This window comes from Myotis nattereri, assembly GCF_964212035.1.
Source record: "Myotis nattereri genome assembly, chromosome: 6".
Taxonomy (NCBI): Eukaryota; Metazoa; Chordata; class Mammalia; order Chiroptera; family Vespertilionidae; genus Myotis; species Myotis nattereri.
The window spans coordinates 21,492,655-21,503,014 of NC_138081.1; positions in this window are offsets into that span (position 1 = coordinate 21,492,655).

Genomic DNA, 10,360 nt, shown 5'->3' on the forward strand with positions numbered 1-10,360 from the left:
CTCTTTTTCCCTTTTGAGTTGCTTTAGTCCTTTCCTAGTTTACCGGTAACCTCTGTAATAAACCAGGGCACATAGTTTCTATTGAGAAATCAGCTGGAAAAAAAAAAGAAAAAGAAGTAAATAAACCAGGGAAATTTCTGCTCTCAAACTACAGAAGGCTGGAAACTTGCAAAGTAGAGAAGTCCAGTACCAGAACCAGTTAAAATATTAGCAAATAAGAATTACCACAGAGCCTTGGGTTGGAGAAGTCCTGGTCTGAAGGTAGAGCAGAAAGAGCCTTGAGTTTAGAGCAGTGGTTCTCAACCTTGGCTGCACATTAGAATCACCTGGGAATCTTTTTAAAATCCTGATTTCTGGGCCTCATCCTCCGGAAATTCTGTTTCTTTATTATGGGGTGAGGCCACAACATTAGTAACAAAGAAACAGAATTTCCGGAAGATGAGGCCCAGAAATCAGGATTTTAAAAAGATTCCCAGGTGATTCTAATGTGCAGCCAAGGTTGAGAACCACTGAGAGTAACCAGGCATGTCTTTTTAAGAAAATTGCCTCCCCTCTCTAAGACGCAGCTTTGTCATTAGTCAAATTAAGGGGATGAATCATGTGTTTCATTCCAGCTCTGATTTTCTGTAATCCTAACAATTTCCCTAAAGCATACACTTTGCAATCATTACAAATACCACAGATACATTGCACACAGACATGCCAAATATCAAAGTAAGTAAGCCTTTTCTAAAGTTATTATTTTTACTTTGCTATGACCAATTGACCGAATTTCTTTCAGTGGAAAGTAAGTCATGAACACACTTTGTACAACTACTATAGAAATTATTGCAATATCTTTTTTTTAATTATCAGTTTACATGTCCTTCAAATTCAGCAGACTATGAGCTCCTCTGGGGCAGATGCTATTTCCTAGTCATTTTTATGTCCCCAGTGCACAACATTTAGCATGGAGAAAATTCAACATTTTAAATAATTAACCTGAGCAGTTCATCCAAGCTCAAAAACAGCAGGTGGAAGAAAAGCATGCTGACTGATCTCACTTTCAATGCATGACCACAAATCTTAATAGGGCCCTTGGTGCTGTCTGGAAATCATACTGCATTTCCCTGGTTCATTCAGGTAACATTGGTAAATGTCCATTTTAGACCTTATTTTCTCCCCTCAATCCTCCAATAGTTTCTATTTCATGCCTGCTCCATAAGGTAACATCCACAAGCCCCCATATGCATTCCTATCAGCACCTGCACCCACATGATATGTCTTCCTACTATTATTAAAGACAAACTATGCTCCTGGGCAAGCCAACCTCTCCACTTGTACAATAGGTGTCATTTTCTCATGCCAACACAAGAACAATCGCTCCTTCAGTAACAATCCCTTCAGTCATTCCTTGCTCTCTAAATCATCATGTTCTCCCTCTCTACCAGCATTTTTCATCAGTGTACAAACATGTTATTATTTCTTTCATCTTAAAAAGAAAACTCTCTCTTGACCCCACTACTTGATTTCATATTTTGAATCTACTCCAATCAGACCTTCCACTTTTCTACTGAATTTGTTTGTCAAAGTCACCAATGACCTCCACCTGCTAAATTACAGTTGTCATTCTCAGTCCTCATCCTACCCGATCTGTCAGCAGCAAAGAGCTTGGTTGATCACTCCTTCCTCCTTAAAACACTTTTCTTATTTATCTCCCAAGATACACACTCTACTGGCTCTCTACCTACCTCATTGTATTCCTTCTCAACCTCCTTTGCTGATCTCTCCTCATCTTCCCAAACTCTAAACAGTGGTGGACTCCAGAGCCAGGCTTTGGACTTTTGTTTTTCTATCTCTGTATTTATCTGAACCAGGCCCATATGTTTTAAAATCATCAAAATGCTGATAATTCCAAAATTTATACCTTGAAGGCTAATCTATTTCTTAATATCCAAAGTTGTACATCCAATAATTATAACTCAATAATTCTAGTTGCTAAGCCAAAACTTTGGAATCATTGATTTCTCTCTCACACACCCCTATCTGTAATCAAATTTTATCAGAAACATCTTTAAAATATATCCAGAACCTAACCACTTTTAACCACCTTCACCTTCACCTTCACCAAAATCACCATCATCTCTCACCTGAATTACTGACATAGCTAACTTCTTTTGCCTGGGCTTGTTTTGAGAAAATCGTCAGCAGAGCAACCAGAATGATCCTATTATGTCAAATTAGTTTTGAGCTCTGCAATTTTTTCTTGTCTCACTCAAAGTAAAAGCACAAGGAAAAAAAAAGCCTATCAAAATGATCAGATCCCTTATAACTTCTCTGACCTACATTCCCCCTTGCTATGTCCCCTGCAGCCTCAATGGCCCCTTAGCTGTTCCTTGAGCACTTTAGATCTGTTCCTAGTCAGGCCTTTGCACCTGCTGCTTTTTCTGCCTACAACACTCCTCTCCCAGGTGGCTTGCTCCCTTCTTGCTTCCTCCAGGTTTTTACTCAAATGTCAACTCAATGATATCTTTCCTGTCTTCCCTATCTAAAAGTTCAATCCCTCTCCACCAACATCCAGCAGTCTCTAATTCCCCTTCCTGCTCTATTCTGGAATGTAGTAAGATCTTGTTAAATATATATTTAATAAATGAATTGGAAGAAAGGGAGTAACAATAACCAGGTTTAACTAGAGATAATTTTTTAGAAGTGAAACTTATTGTCAAATGTCTCAAACAGATTCATAAGGCATTGCCTAAGAGAGCCCTCTAAAGTCTTTCTATAACTAATAGACCAGAGTTATTTGTAATTACCTTATAAACTTTTTGGAAACAATTGGATTCCATTAACATACTTAAAATATTTTGGGGGAAAATGCTTCTTAAAAATGATAAATATTAATAAGTGAAAATCTTATAGAAATAACAATTGTTTAAAAAAAAAGAAAGAAAGAAAAAGCCCAGTTGGCAGGGCTCAGTGGTTAAGTGGTTGAGTGTCACAGTTCAATTCCTGGTCAGGCACATGCCTGGGTTGCCAACTCAATCCCCAGTGTGGGAAGTACAGGAGGCAGCCAATCAATGATTCTCTCTCATCATTGATGTTTTTATCTCTCTCTCTCCCTCTCCTTTCCTCTCTGAAATCAGTACAAATATATTTTTTTAAAGAGGAAATAATGCTTGCTCATCTTTGCTACAGACTTAAACTACAATTCTTCTTTTCTCTGAGACAGACAAAAGAGGAAGCAGTTTAAATATAATTTGAATTTGCTCTTGACCAACTAAAGAAAAGAAAATTAGATAACTCACCAAAACATATAGCACCTGCCTAGTACATGCACAGATGGTAAATGGAAGTTCCCTTCTCTAGTAGATCATGTGATGTTATTTTGTAAAGTATTTTTACAATTTACTATCCAAACCATTTGTCGTATCATAAAATAATCTCCTAAACAATTTAAAATGCTTGTGCTAATTATATAACTTTCTGCAAGAAAGGATTTGGTCATAAGTAAAATAAAACTTAAGACTTTCACTTGTTTTACTGTTCTTTATGGAAGATGTGCTACTTTGGCATTGCCTTCATGGATTATCTTATTTAATTCCTATTGCAGATTTTTAGCATTTTAAATCTTGAAGGGTCTGAAAAATAAAAGTCATGAGCACAAGAATAGTTGAATTTAGATTTTCCACATTCTGGATATTAAAAAGTGACATGGATGTGATTTGGTTAGCAGCGTCTTATCTTATAATGTAAATAAACGTTAAGTGAAAAGTAACTCAATCATTATTTTCTTGAGGGAAGGAGATGTTTGGCCACCTTCTGATGATTTCTTAGCCTGGAGGGAAGCTTCTGAACACAAGCTGCTAGGATGACAGTGGAGAACTGAAGTTCAGCAAAGTCTGGAGAGATTTAGGAAAATAAAGAAGGTTAAAAAAAAGAAGAACTATGAAATTAGTTTGGAATCCAGAGGGCCAAACACTCCTGGTTTCAAATGAGCTCTTGAACTGCAGTGGCGCTGCTCAAAATGGGGCACTGCTGATTGATACTGACTGGGAGGAAGCAAAAAGTAATGTGTTACTTTTGTTTGTTGTAGTGATTTACCCTTCCTCTGGACATTACATTACCTTCTTTCAAAGACGCTGTTGAATCTATGGTTCAGTGGATGGCCTTTCTTTTACCCATCAAAGCACCCTCCCGCCTTCTTTTCAGAGAATTGTCCAGGGGTGCGTACAGGAAGATGAAAGGAAGGATATAAGGTCGTTGGTCACAGGCAGAAATTAGCTATAGTTACAAAAATAAATTGCAGATGTCCAGTGGTGTTGACTTTCTACTCTTTGCAGGTCTCCCTGGAGAGATGGGAAAGGGAGAAGAATGTCCCTTTAGTTCCTACAGGGTTTTCCTCGCTAGTTAGTTATAAACCTGAGTGGCAGAAAAAATGATCCAAGGCCCCTGCCGTTCCAAGAAAAAGAGATCAGTATAAGAACACTTATATAACCTTGCACGAAATCCATCATTATATGTGTATAACCTCTAAATCCACCCAAACCAATTCCAATGAAGGCGGCAACAGTTCTAAAAATCATGCTGAGAATCATTTCTCCAACCTCTGCAGTGCTCCCTTTTCTGGATAGAAGAAATATAATTTCTTCTTTCTTTTGGTTATTTTCCTGTGCATTTCCCCTGGTGGATGAGGAAAAAGCCTTGAACTCCTGTACCAGCCCCCATATTATGGCAAACCACCATATAATGACTGTCCCATCCTGTGTATTCTTATAGAAGGGTGTAGCCTTTCTAAAGAATATAAAATTTAACTAAAAGTTATATTTGCCGCCAGGATGGATGAAAATAGATTTTTAAGACTTTTTAAAAATTGTAAGTCTGTTCTTGTACTTGTAATAATCCAAGAAGGAGATGAAAATAAAAACTGTCTAGCCTAGCCCTGACCAGTTTGGCTCAGTGGATAGAGCATCAGCCTGCGGACTGAAGGGTTCCAGGTTCGATTCCAGCCAAGGGCATGTACCTTGGTTGCAGGCACATCCCCAGTAGGGGGTATGCAGGAGGCAGCTGATCGATGTTTCTCTTTCATCGATGTTTCTAACTCCCAATTCCTCTCCCTTCCTCTCTGTAAAAAATCAATAAAATATATATTTTTTTAAAAACACAAAAAAATATCTAACCTTGGCCAGGTTGCTCAGTTGGTTGGAGCATCATCCTGTACATGAAAGGGTTGCAGGTTCTATTCCCAGTCACGGTACATACCTAGATTGCAGGTTTGATCCCCAGTCAGGGCATGTACAGGAGGCAACAAATTGTTGTTTCTCTCACATCAATGTGTATGTTTTTCCCCCCTCCTCCCCTCCCCCTCCCCTACTTCCTCTCTCTAAAACATATCCTTGGATGAGGATTAAAAAGAAAATCTACATAGTGTGCTGATATTATCACATGACTGGTCTTAAGCCTTCAGATCCTAATCACAAGCTTGTGAAAACTTGGCTCAAGGAAATAAATGTATACATAAGTAGTCCAGTTGACAGGGAACACGGGCCAAGTGTATTTGGGAGTGAAGGGGAGAGTCTACATATATCTTGCTACTTTCTACTCATACACTTTGGAAGGCCTACTTCATCACTATGCAAAATCCCCAACGCATTGCCACTGAAGCAACAGAAAGTCAGATAAATCACAATTCACAGAACCTACCCTGAACTAAGTCCCAGCCCAACCCAACCTATATGTTAGATTTTGCTCTGCTTTCGATTTTATATAATTGCTTTTAATGGGCCCAAGTAAACATGAATTTCACCTGACTACTGCCATGATATTTATGTCCTCTCTTGTTTCTGTCATGGCTGAGAGATGACAATAGCCAAGCAGAAACAATGCACTTTCACTTGACCATTGACCACCACCAAACATACCCTCTGATGAGGATGTACTTACAGTCCTCTTATTACATGATGTTTGTCAGAAGTGATTCGAAAGTACCTATGATATTTAATGATGCCCTTTCTGTATTTATTTGCATCATCATGCCAACACAATCTTGTTGTACTCTAGGTGCCCTTACCAGAGAGAACATCAGTTGACTCACTGTAATTTGATAGAAAGCTTATCTTAGGAAAGGTAAAGTGTCATGGGTAAAATGTGGCCTAAGTGCTGCTGAATATTGCAGGTCAGTTAAAGTTCCTGTAAAGAGGACAAGCCCCTGAGGAGGATGAGGCCAAGGCCAGAAGTTTTGGAATAATTCTGGAGACCTTCCAGAAAGTTAGTTGGAAACAAAAGTGAAAATGGTACTTAACTCTGGTGCAAAATTAGGACTACTCCCTGAAGAAAGTGTTTGGAGGAAATTCAACAAAAAAATAACTCAAGTGATTAGAGAGATGGGAGAACCTTAAAAGAATAAAATTTAAGAAGGTATCAAGATTTGCAATTTATATGAAAGCTATGAATAAGTCTGAAAATTTCACAACCACACCTAAACCATGAAGCTTGAAGGAGACATGTTTAGGATAAGCAAATCACCTAGGTCAGTGGTCAGCAAACTGCGGCTCAAGAGCCACATGCGGCTCTTTGGCCCCTTAAGTGTGGCTCTTCCACAAAATACCAACTTCTGCGCATGGGCCATGAAGTTTCAATCGCACTATACATGCGCGCCCGCAAGTGGTATTTTGTGGAAGAGCCACACTCAAGGGGCCAAAGAGCCGCATGTGGCTCGCGAGCCGCAGTTTGCCAACCACTGACCTAAGTGAGTGGTAAATTTATTATAAAGATTACATCGAGGCCAAAACCGGTTTGGCTCAGTGGATAGAGCATCGGCCTGCGGACTGAAAGGTCCCGGGTTCGATTCCAGTCAAGGGCATGTACCTGGGTTGCGGGCACATGCCCAGTGGGAGATGTGCAGGAGGCAGCTGATCGATGTTTCTCTCTCATCGATGTTTCTAACTCTCTATCTCTCTCCCTTCCTCTCTGTAAAAAATCAATAAAATATATTTTAAAAAAAAAAGATTACATCGAGGAGTGGCATAAATTAAAATTATTGATTTTATATCCCTAATAATATAAAATAAGCAATTTACTCTCAAAAAACAAAGTTATAGACCCAGTCTCTTCTTTTTCTCTGTATAGTTTTATTTTTTTCTTTACACCTTTACTTTTTTCATTTCTTTCATTAATTAATTAATTTATTTATTTTAATATACTTTATTGACTTTTTACAGAGAGGAAGGGAGAGGCCTAGAGAGTTAAAAATATAGATGAGAGAGAAACATCGATCAGCTGCCTCCTGCATACCCCTTACTGGGGATGTGCTCTCAACCAAGGTACATGCCCTTGATTGAACCTGGGACCTTTCAGTCCACAGGCAGTCGCTCTATCCACGGAGCCAAACCAGTTAGGGCTTTAATTTATTTTTTTATTAGAGTTTTGCATTTAACACTATTTTATATTAGTTTTAGGTGTACAGAACAGCAGATAGATATTTATATAGGTTGCAAAGTGTTCCCTCCAATCATTCAATTTTCCACCTGGCACCATAGATATTTATTACAATACTAGAGGCCTGGTGCACAAAAATTTGTGCACTCGGCGTGGGGGGGAGGAGAGGAGGGGTCCCTCAGCCCAGCCTGTGCCCTCTCACAGTCTGGGACCCCTCAGGAGATCACCACCTGCTGGCTTAGGCCTGCTCCCCAGGGGATTGGGCCTAAGATGGCAATCAGACATCCCTCTGGCAGCCTGGCAGCCCTCAGGGGATGTCCACTTGCCAGCGGGGAGCAGGCCTAAACTGCAGTCGGACATCCTTAGTGCTGCTGAGGAGGCAAGAGAGACTCCCACCACCACCGCTGTACTGGCAGCCATCAGCCTGGCTTGTGGCTGAGCAGAGCTCCTCCCATGTGAGACTGCCCTGACCACCAGAGGGCAGCTTCTGCATTGAGAGTCTGCCCCCTGGTGGTCAGTGTGTGTCATAGTGACCAGTCATTCCCAGTCTTTCTGCTGTTAGGGTCAATTTGCATATTACCCTTTTACTATAAAGGATAGAGGCCTGGTGCACAGGTGGGGGCCAGCTGGTTTGCCCTGAACGGTGTCCCAGATCAGGGTGGGGGTCCCGCCTGGGTGCCTGGCCAGCCTGGATGAGGGGCTGATGGCTGTTTGCAGCTGGTCACACCCCCTTCAGGGTGGAGGTCCCCCTGGGGTGCCTGGCCAGTCTGGGTGAGGGGCTGAGGGCCATTTTCAGGCTGGCAGGTGACTGAAGCTCCCAACCTCTCCTTTTTTTCTTTTTTTTTTATTCTGGGATTTATTTACCTTTTATGGCTGTCACTGAAACTGAGAGCCGGCTTTAGCTCTGAGGCTCGGCTCCAGCTCTGAGACCTCGGCTGCTGAAAGCAGGTATCTGGGTTTGTTTGGCTTCATAACCGTGTTTCTATAATTGAAACACTGTTACAGCTCCAACTCTGAGGCCCGGCTGGCTGAAAGCAGGTATCTGGGGTTTGTTCAGCTTCCATAATTGCAACATTGTTTCTTACAGTGCAGCTCAGAGGGCGGCAGCGGCAGGCGGGGAACCTTGGCTTCCTCCATCACTGGAGCAAGCAAGCCTCCTGTTCGCTGCAGCTGCCTGGCTGCTGGCCGCCATCTTGGTTGGCAGTTAATTTGCATATCTTGCTGATTAGCCAATGGGAAGGGTAGCGAAGTTATGGTTAATTACCATGTTTCCCTATTATTATATAGGATTATGAACTATATTCCCTGTGCTTTTTTCTCATGCCTATTTTGTAACTACCAATTAGTCCCAATGTCTTCTTAATGATTCATTTATACTCTGGAAATTACTTTTCCTTGTCTTGATGTATCTATCATAAAATAAATTACTTTATCCATTTGTATAATCAGTTAGTGCCATAATAATGCTGCATAACACAAAATCTCATACTCCTGGGGCTTAAGTCATCAAATACTTATTTTTCTTATTCAAGGGAGTTGGAGTTTTGCTGATCTCAGGAAGACTCCAGGCAGGCTTGGCTGGTCAGGCCTATTCGATGGGTCTCATTTGGGATTAAGCTTAAGGCAGCAGCCACCATATGCAAGAGCAAAGCAAAACTGTGAGTGCATATTTTAGATGTTTATTACATTCCATGGGTCAATGCAAGTCACACAACCAGCCCAGCCAGCATGGCTCAGTGGTTGAGCATCGACCTATGAACCAAGAGGTCACAGTTTGATTTCCCCATCAGGGTACATGCCAGGTTGCAGGCTTGATCCCCAATGTGGGGTGTGCAGGAGGCAGCTGATCAAAGATTCTCTTTCATCACTGACATTTCTATCTCTCTCTCCTTCTCCCTTCCTCTCTGAAATCAATAAAAAATATATTTTTTTAAAAAAAATCACATGGCCAAAGCCAACATTAAATGGGGCAGTAAAATACACTCTTCCCTCAATGGGAAAAGGGAGTGACTATGTGGTGAACAATAATCATGTCACACCAATTGATATTGAAAGTGAAAATTTTAAAAGAAGGAAGGGTATGGAAAAAAAACAACACATCACTATTTGTGACAATGTGGATGGACCTTGAGGGCATTATATTAAGTGAGATAAGTCAGACAGATAGAAGATATGTAATATCTTACATATGGAATCTAAAAAAGCGAGACTCATAAAAACAGAGAGTACAATGATAATTACCAGGGGCCGAGGGGTGGGGGAATTGGGGACAAGTTGTGTAAAGATACAAAGCTGTGACTAGTAAAGAAATAAGTTCTGGAGATCTAATGCACATTATATGATTATAGTCAACAATACTGTATTATAAATTTTAACCCCTAGGGTGCCAGGGAGTGTGATCGTGCTCCTCCTGTCTTTTGCCAAAAGTGCTGGGAGCACTATCAGAGCTTTGAAATGGCGTCCAGTTCTAAGCCTGCTTTTATTAGTGATGATGATATTGCTAAATATGTCAATGTAGTAAAGGTTTTCTTAAGTTTTTGAATATGTAAACTTCATTTACTTGCGATTCATAATTTTTTTCCTAAACTGCTGTAAAATCAGCAAAAATGCCTTGGCAATTTTAGCATAGTTCCTAGGATATTGGTTGGCACTCAAAGGGTTAAAGTTGCTATGAGATTAGATTTAATCACAAAAAAAAGAATGATAATTACATGATAGAAGGATTAGCTAATGTTAAGGCAGTAATCATACAGCAATATATAAGTATCAAACCAACATGTCGGCACACCTTAGACTTACACAATACTAACTGTACCTCAATTTAAAAAGGAAGAGTGTGGTTAACGGTTCTCATTGTAAAGAAGGTAGCCAGAAATTATACTTTAAGATTCATTTTTTTACTTAAAATGAACAAAGTCACACTTGACAAATACAGAGAGAAAACATA